The sequence below is a fragment of the Raphanus sativus genome, unplaced genomic scaffold (genome assembly GCF_000801105.2).
Source record: "Raphanus sativus cultivar WK10039 unplaced genomic scaffold, ASM80110v3 Scaffold0007, whole genome shotgun sequence".
NCBI lineage: Eukaryota > Viridiplantae > Streptophyta > Magnoliopsida > Brassicales > Brassicaceae > Raphanus > Raphanus sativus.
In genome coordinates, this window is record NW_026615333.1 from 132,088 (window position 1) to 141,501 (window position 9,414).

The following is a 9,414-nucleotide window of genomic DNA, read 5'->3' on the forward strand; positions in this document are numbered from 1 at the left end:
GAAGGAGGCTCTTGACGAAGGAGGCTCTGCTCCTGCTAAAGGTGTTGGCTCTTCGGAGCCTAAGGTTCAGGAAGTTGGCCTTCCCTCCGAGGTCCCGATGGCTGAGGCTGATCCTCAAATGGTGAGGGATCCTCCGGAGTTTGAGCCCCCGAGGAACAAGAGGTCCCGAACTGACCAGGTTGACAGACCTTCGAGGTCTTCCTCCTCCTCCTCTAGAGGAGGAACCGTTGGCTGGAACTTTGCTCATTCGAAGCCTGGATCGGTTTTGGACGATCCGTGGGGTTTGGCTACTCTGATGAGGCATATGAAGAGTCCCGGGTGTTCCCTCCCCTCGATCTCCATTCTCACGCACAAGGATGAGTACGTCGATATTGCTCATCACATGGGTCAGGTATGAAGTCTATTTCATCTTTTAGCTTTTTCTTTGGAAGATTTTTGCTAAATCGTTTTCTGTTTTCTGTAGCTGGCTGGTGCTATCAACAGGGCTCAGTTCAAATTTGAGGACGCTGTACACAATGCCCCCAGTGCTGAGGAATTAGCCCAGGTCACTGAATTGGTCAAGGCCAACAAGACTGAGCTCAATCAGACTCAGGCTCTGATCTCGGATCTCCAAGCCGAGGTAAAGAGACTTGGCTCCAAGTGTGATGCTCAGCAAGGGACGATCGAGAGCCAGCTGATTGACCTCCAGGTGAAAAATAGGAAGATTGGGGATTTGGATGCTGCTCGGAAGATAGCCGAGTATCAAGTCAAGGAGCTGATTGCCACATCTCAGAGCAGCCAGAAGAACAAGGAAGCTGAGGTCAGGCTAGCCGTCCGGAGAGGAAAGAAGGAGGTAGCCGAAGCCTACAACAAAATTCTGGTTGTTGTCAAGGAGAAGTTCTCCAAGAAGAAGGACGAAGTTGACCTCCTGGTTCATGCTCAAGAGATTCAAGCCAACACCAAGCTCCTGAAAGACATGCTGGACGGCGAGATTAAGAGTACTCAAGACGAGTATGATCGCTTGGTGGCAATAATGCCGGAGGCTGTTGCGGCATACGAGAAGGCTCAGGTCTCGGACTTCTCGATCGGCAAGCTCCCTCTTCCCCAACTCTCTGAGAGCTCAGGTACTTTTGAGGTTAATATGTTTAATCTCTCCTTTTCTGGAGAGTTCGGTTCTAATTTGGGATTGGTGGGTTCTTACTCAGCCCCAGTCGAAGCCGCCTCTGGAGGTAGCGACAAGGAGATGGAGGAGGAGGTTCCTGAGGAGGAAGATCCAGCTGGTAAGGGAGCTGAGAAGAGCTCGGATGACAAGGAAGTTTAAGAGCTGAGGCTCTTTCATGTTTTCTAGGATTTCTGCCCGATGGGCTTTGTTTCATTTGTTTCTAAGACTTATAGCCTGAGGAGGCTTTTAAACCTTTGTTTAATTTCAAACTTGGTTTTCGTTTCATTTTGAGTTTTTGGCTTTAGTCGTGAAATATGACAACTTGATCATAATCGAATCTTATGATAAGTCTGGAAGACTTTGGTCGTTTTTAGTTCCTTAAGAGGAATTCTTGGAGTATCGGGATTAGCTTAAGGTTTTTAAGAACCTAAGTTTAATTTGGACACCTTAGGTGGGGGTTCTTGGGAACCTGAATTTGTTTGTGGGATTTTAAGACCCGTTGAGACTTGCTTAGGATTTTAAGATCTTCTGAGGTTTGATAAGGATTTTAAGACCTTTGTGATTTGATGAGGATTTTAAGACCTTGGAGATTTGATAAGGATTTTAAGACCTTGGAGATTTGATAAGGATTTTAAGACCTTGGAGATTTGATAAGGATTTTAAGACCTTGGAGATTTGGTAAGGATTTTAAGACTTTGGGTCCAGGTTCGTCGAGACCTGATATTGCTTGAAGGATTTTAAGACCTTTTAGATTGTTAAGGATTTTAAGACCTTAGATCCAGGTTTGTAGGGACCTGAGCTAATCCGAAGGGTTTTTAGGACCCTAGGTCCATGTTTGCAGGGACCTGTTTTGTTAAAGAATTGAGATATCGAGAATAATTTCTTTATTGATAATTGGATACATGGTATCATAGTAATCATACAATTGTTGTATTATAACGATCATACATTTGCTGCGTGGGCTATGTGATTTTAATCAGACATATGCCCCCTTTGATTGTGGTGAACGAAGTGTTGAAATGAGGTTGGGGCTGCACTCATGACGGAGTTGCCTACGTACCCAGTCAAGGTATCAAGCCTAACGTAGTTCAGGAATTTTAGGTACCTAATGATAATATCTCTTAAGATTCGTGGCGTTCCACGATCTGATTTCAGGTACCCCGGTTCGCACCTTTCGGAGCTTGTAAACGCCAGGTCGTACCACGTGGATGATCTGGTAGGGACCTTCCCAGTTGGTTCCTAACTTCCCAGCATCTGGTTCCTTGGTTCCTTCGAAAACTTTCCTAAGTACTAGGTCACCTACAGCGAACTGTCGGAGCCTGACTTTGGAATTGTACTGTCGTTCCATTGCTTGCTGATAGTTCTGAATGCGAATCAGAGCTCGGTCCCGTCTTTCCTCGATTAGATCGAGGCTGTCAGTTAGGAGCTGATCATTAGCTGCGGGATTGGACGTGCAGAGTTCCCGGCGGAGGCTACCAGCAAAGGTTTCAGCTGGAACGACAGCTTCCATCCCATATGCTAAGGAAAAAGGAGTTTCTTTTGTAGCTTTTCGTGGGGTGGTTCGACATGCCCAAAGTACTTCAAGTAACTTTTCTGACCAGAGTTCCTTCTGGGTTCCGAGGCGTTTCTTGAGGTTTGCTAATACTGATTTATTAGCAGCCTCCGCCTGTCCGTTTCCTTGAGGTCGGCGAGGTGATGAGATGGTCAGGCGAATATTCCACTTGTCACAAAATATTTTGAAATCGTGGGATATGAATTGTCCTCCATTGTCAGTTACGATTTCGTATGGGACGCCGTGTCTACACACGATTTCTTTCCACACAAATTGCTCGACCTCGACCCTGGTTACCTGTTGGAAAGCTTCAGCCTCTATCCATTTCGTGAAGTAGTCTGTTAGGACTAAGAGGAAGCGTAGCTTCTTCTTTCCACTTCCTGATGCTACTAGTGGTCCCACGATATCCATGGACCATCTCATAAATGGATAAGGGGCGGATATGTTGGATAGCTTTTCCGCAGGTTGGTGTATAATCGGTGCATGCCTCTGGCATTTGTCGCATGAAGAGGAATAGGCCTCGCAATCTGCAATAATGGTAGGCCAGAAATATCCTTGTCTTTTGATTCTGATGGCTAGAGCTCTTCCTCCAGAGTGGTTCCCGCAGGAACCATCGTGCATTTCCTTCATGAGTCTCATAGCAACGAGGCCATGGACGCATTTTAGGTAAGGTCCGGAAATGCTTCGTTTGAGGAGGATAGATTCAGTTACGCAATATCTCGCGCTTAATGCTTTGAGCTTTCGAGCCTCCCATTTATTGGGTGGAGTCTTTCCTTCTAGGATGTATTGCGTGATTGGAATTCTCCAATCCTCTCTCCCTACAACTTTGTTATGAAGAGACGAGGGAGGTTCCTGTTCAGGACCTGGTGTTGTGGTGCCCCCGGAGGTATTGGTAGGATTGGTTCCAGGGAGTCTGAATTCCGAGGAATACCTCCAGATGAATTTTGGAGAGCTGAACGGCTTCTGGTTTTGACTCTGCAGACGAGTGGGTCTGAGTTGGTGCCCCCGGGGGTATTCTTGAGATCAGGCTCCAGGGAGTCTGAATTTCGAGGAATACCTTCCGTGATTTGGATTGTGTTCCCGGAGGTATGCTTTTTAGAGCTGCATATTCTGGTTTTTGGGAACCAAAATGTTGTGAAAACTTGGGTAGCTACCGTTTCAGGGCAGGTACCCTCGGGTTGCTCTGTTAGTTTGCTCTCTTTCTCAGCTTTAGTAGCTATGTCGATGCTTGGTTTTTCGATTCCTTCTACGGGTATGATCCGTTTTACGAGGGGGTCTGACGTGGAAGCTAAAGCAGCCAACGCATCTGCTGAGGAGTTCTCTCCTCGTGGGATCCTTGTTAGCTCGAATTTGTCGAACTGTCTGGTGAGGTTCTGGACGACTTCGAGATATGCCCCCATTCTTTCGTCCCTCGTTTCATATTCTCCGTGAAACTGGCTAGCTACTAGCTGTGAGTCACTATAAGCGTTTAGTTCTCGAATTCCGAGACTTAGGGCGAGTTTCAACCCTGCGATTAGTGCTTCATATTCAGCTTCGTTGTTTGAGGCGCTGAATCCGAGCCTATATGACTGCTCAATGGTTTCTCCTGCTGAAGAGGCGAGTTTCAACCCTGTTTTGACGAGGCTCCGTCGACATACAGGCTCCACTTCGGAGATTCCATTTCGGAGTCTAATTGCTCGGATGCTAGTTCAATGACAAAGTCGGCAAGGACCTGAGCTTTCGCTGCTGCTCGAGGTCTATACTCAATATCGTATTCACTGAGCTCTATGGCCCATTTGGCCAACCGCCCGGACTGGCTAGGGCTGTGCAATATCATTCGTAATGGTTGTGAGGTCATTACGACGATTGAATGCGATTGGAAGTAAGGTCGCAGCTTTCTAGCAGCTGTTACGACTGCTAGAGCTAGCTTTTCCATTGCAGGGTACCTTGTTTCGGCATCTATCAAACTCTTACTGGTGTAATAGACAGGTCTTTGTTCGTTTTGTTCCTCTCGTACCAGAACGCCGCTAACTGCAGCAGTCGACACAGCGAGGTACAGGTACAATGGCTCTCCTACTACTGGTTTAGATAGGATCGGAGGTTCGGAGAGGTAAGCTTTCAATTGCTTGAAGGCTTCCTCGCATTTCTCGTCCCATAAGAACTTCTTATTATTTCTTAGAAGCTTGTAGAACGGGAGACACTTATCGGTGGACTTGGATATGAATCGATTTAATGCCGCGATTCGTCCAGTCAATCTCTGTACCTCTCTAGTTGTCCTAGGTGACGGCATTTCTAGGAAGGTTGCTATCTGCTGCGGATTGGCTTCAATGCCTCTTTCGGTTACGAGGTAGCCTAGGAACTCGCCCGAGGGTACCCCAAAGGTACATTTAGTGGGATTGAGCTTCATATCGTACTTGTTAAGGATATCGAAGCATTCTCTTAAATGGGCGATATGGTCTTCTCCAGCTGAGGACTTGACTAGCATATCGTCAATATAGACCTCCATGGTTTTTCCAAGTTGCCCAGCAAACATCTTATTTACTAGCCTCTGGTAGGTAGCTCCCGCATTCTTTAATCCGAATGGCATAACCTTGTAACAATAGGTTCCTCGTTCGGTTATGAATGCAGTTTTCTCCTGGTCATCAGGATCCATCATGATTTGGTTGTATCCTGAGAAGGCATCCATAAAGGATAGGAGTCGATGGCCAGCTGTTGCTTCAACCAGGCGGTCGATGTGAGGTAACGGGAAGCTGTCTTTAGGACAAGCTTTGTTCAGGTCTGTGAAGTCTACACAGATTCTCCATTTCCCGTTTTTCTTCTTTACCACTACTGGGTTGGCTAACCAGTCGGGGTAATGTACTTCTCGAATGGACCCAGCTTTCGTAAGTCGGTCAACTTCATCGTTAACAGCTTGAGCCTTCTCGAGGCCTAGCTTGCGACGCTTTTGTTTGATCGGTTTGAAAGTAGGGTCTACTTTTAGCTTATGGGTGGTGACGTTCGGATCTATGCCTTTCATGTCGCTGGTGGACCATGCAAAGGTTTTGACATTGCTTTTCAGAAAATCAATGAGCTCCTTTTTTGTTTCAGGAGGTAGCTCGGATCCGATGCTCACCTGTCTTTCAGGATCTGAGTCATCAATGCAAACTTTTTCAGTGAGGTTCTTGGGGGACCTCGGATATTTTGTTGCATTTCGCGACCCTCCTGGATCTGTAATTGCTATTGGGGGGATTTTTTGAGGATTTCGAATCCTCCCAAATAGCAGATCCTGGATATCTTCTGGCTACCGTGTATGGTAGCTATCCCTTCGGGTGTTGGGAATTTTACGCATTGATGGTACGTTGAGGCTACTGCCTTCATTTTGTGAATCCAGGGTCTTCCCAGGATCGCATGGAACGGGGAAGGTCTGTCGATGACTACTAAGTTGGTCATTTTCATTATTCCGCCAGCTATGACTGGGAGCTTGATAGTTCCCAATGAGGTAGCTGTTTCTCCGGAGAAGCCTACGAGGTTAGCTTTTTGGCCAATAATTTCGTAGTCGTCTATTTCCATCCCTTTTAGGGTGTTATAGAAAATGAGGTCGACGGAGCTTCCTGTGTCTATCATGAGCTTAGGGACCTCGTATCCTGCGATGTTCAGGTGACGATCAACGCATCATCGTGAGGTCTGTCAAGGTTTGAGGTCTCGCTCTCCCAGAAAGAAATCTTAGTATTGGATTCAGGGTTAGGAGGTTTAGGTCCAGTGTTAGACACAGCCTTCCGCACATGATTCTTAATGGAATTGACGGAGTCTTGACATATGTCTGATCCTCCAAGGATACAGTCCACCCTCGAGTCGGGGCTCGATTGAGGGGACGGTTTGCTCAAGAGAGCTTCGACTTGTAAACTTTTTCCTTGGGGGAATTTCCCAAGAATCATGTCGACTCTTTTCTTGGGAGCTGGAGGTGGCGAATCGGTCTCCTTTTCAGGTGACCTCTCGCGTTTCGGGGAAGTGTCCCTGGAACCTCTTTTCTGATAAGGTGATGGCTTTTTAAGGTCCACGCCCTTTATTTCTCCGCTGCGAATTTAGCTGCCAGCTGACGTTGGAGGTCCCAACATTCCTCGGTTGAGTGCCCTTCGCGATCGTGATAAGAGCAACGTTTGCCTTTATCAAAGCCTTTTGACCAGGGAGTTTTGTTTGCTGCTGCAACAGGTTTCTCTTCCTTGTCTTCCTCGATTGCGTAGGAATGTTCTCCCTGAGTCTGATTATTTCGGGGGTTACCCTTTTTGTGAGGTCCCTTAGTCTCAGAGGATTCACCTTTCGAGTGATTCTGAGGTTTCTTATGGAGTTATCCAGTGCAGCTGTCTCCTCCTCCAGAGTAATATATTTGGTGGCTCTATGAAGAGCGTCATCGATAGTTGGAGGAGTATTGAGTGTTAGCTCTGACCAGAATTTCGATTTATAGATCAGACCTCTCCTAAGAGCCTCGATGGCGACTAGGTCGTTAGGATTCGAGAGCTTAGTTCTTATTGCCCTGAATTTCTCGATGTAGACTCGTAGTGAGTCCCCATTCTTGACTGACCTTCCAAAGGTCGGCCTCAGAGGCTTGCTTCAGGATATGGTTGAGTACTGCTTCATGAAGGCGTTAGTTAATTGATCGAAATTGTCTATCGAGGCTGGCTCGAGACCGGAGAACCACTCAGGGCTGTTCCGACCAAATTTTCGGCGAATGTCCTGCAGTAACCTGCTTCACATTCTTCCTGTGTGAAATGGGCTTTAACGATTGCCAATCGGAAAGCTCTCAAATAGGCCTTCGGGTCGGAGGTCCCATCATACTCGGGAATTCTGATTTTTCGGGTATCTCTTATGTGAGAGCTGGCAAGTCTGTCCGTGAATGGAGTTCCACGAGTTTCCTCGATCAAGCTATCGATTTCGGGAGCTGAGCTCGTAGCTTTATGGACTTGAGCTCCCAATTTTTGGAGAGCTGCGTGAGTTCGTTCCATATATCTACGGATAGCTTCGGGTCCCTTAAAGGAAGGATGTGGGTCGTTAGCAGGTACCCGACGGGCAGGTTCCTGACGAATCGAGTTTGGCTCATCCTCCCATGCGGTTGGAGGGCTAGATCGCTCACCAGCTCTGGGGTTATCGGAATCTATCCTTTGATAACTGTCCCCATTCGGGATCGAGCTTCTGGTTTGATAAACCGAAGCTGACGCTCTGCCCCAGATGGGAAGGATATTCCTGCTCCGGACCTAAGATCAGGCGGCGGAGGAGGTAAGCGAGTACTCCTGTCAGTAACCTGACCGGGTGTGGAACTAGTTGTCGCTATGTTACTTCCCATAGCACTGGTGTTAGGTGGATTAAACACGGGGGCTGTCCCAGTATGAGGTGTCTGGAAAGCAGATCCGCGTCCTTCCGGAGCAGTGCTATCAGGGGAAAAAGTTTTAAACGTCCTCGGGGAATGAGGGATCGGTTAACGATCATGAAAAATGGCCCCCGGAGCTTGACGTTGCGGTGGTGGGTTGTTGAGTTTAGAGATCTAGTTATCTCTTCGAATCGTTGCTGACGAACAGTCAGCTGATGCATCGTGCGCTCACTTTCCTGAGCTCTGTCCACTAACTGCATCATCATCTGGCGAATCTCAGAGAGCTGAGCCTCCGTTTGATTCGGAATGGCTTGCTGCTGAGGATTCTCGGTGATTCGGGAGCCCGGAGGTGGTTCCACCTGATGATCTCGGGTTAATACCCCCGGTTGTAGGTTTGGCCTCGTTCGAGCGCCAGCCGGAAGCTGTTGCCCAGATCGGTGGTCGCCACGTCGAGGCTCTGTGATTACAGGACTAGAGCCTCCGTCGTTCGGTGGAGCCATCGCTCTGAATCGGGAGGTTAAGGTCAGACGGGTTTGTTTGATCGTAGGATTCATCCTCAAGTTAGAGTAAGGGATTCGATTGTTTCTTCCCACTGACGGCGCCAATTGTGAGGGGTAAAACTCACACCTAGATTTTAGATCAGGTTTAATGTTTAGGAAAGGTTAGGGAAAGATAATCGCGGGCTGAATCCCGTAAGAACTTGTAGAATGAACTTCGATTTGTATTGATATAGTAGAAATGGGATGGTTACAAAAGGTGATCTTTGATGAATACAAAGATTATAAGAGTGTTACAATAAGAATGTTTTGATGAATGTTGAGTAAAAATGAGTTGAATCGGATCCTCTTCTTAGTCCTCGACCTTCTCTTTAAATAGCCTTGGGCTTCTTTAGGTTGTCTTCAACTGATCTCCGAGATCTTCTCCGCTTGAGGTGGAATCCGCAACAGCTTCCCTTGACCGGGTCCTGCGCTTCTTCTTGTTATGACGTGAGCTTCCTCTTCGTCGTGACCTCTTTTTAGTTAGGATCCTTAGCTTTCAGCCTTCGGCTCTAGCTTAGCTTCTTTAGGTTTTGAACTCGCGATGGGCCTATCGCGGCCCATCATCATCTTCTATTATTTGATAATCAGCTACCGGGCCATATTCGGGCCCAACAGTAAACTACCCGACCCACGGACCTAGAGCTGGCCGCAGTGGTATTTGCCCTTGAAGATATGTGAGTCATAAATTTGTATGATTGCCAAAGTTCAGATACTCACCCGACACCAGGCGTCTGAAGTATATATTCACTCAGGCCGGAGGGTGAACTTCAGACAAAGCGTTGATATAGTTTGTGGCGCTATGATTTTGGACATTTCCTATCACCCAGGCAAGACCAATCTAGTGGCTGATGCATTAAGCAGG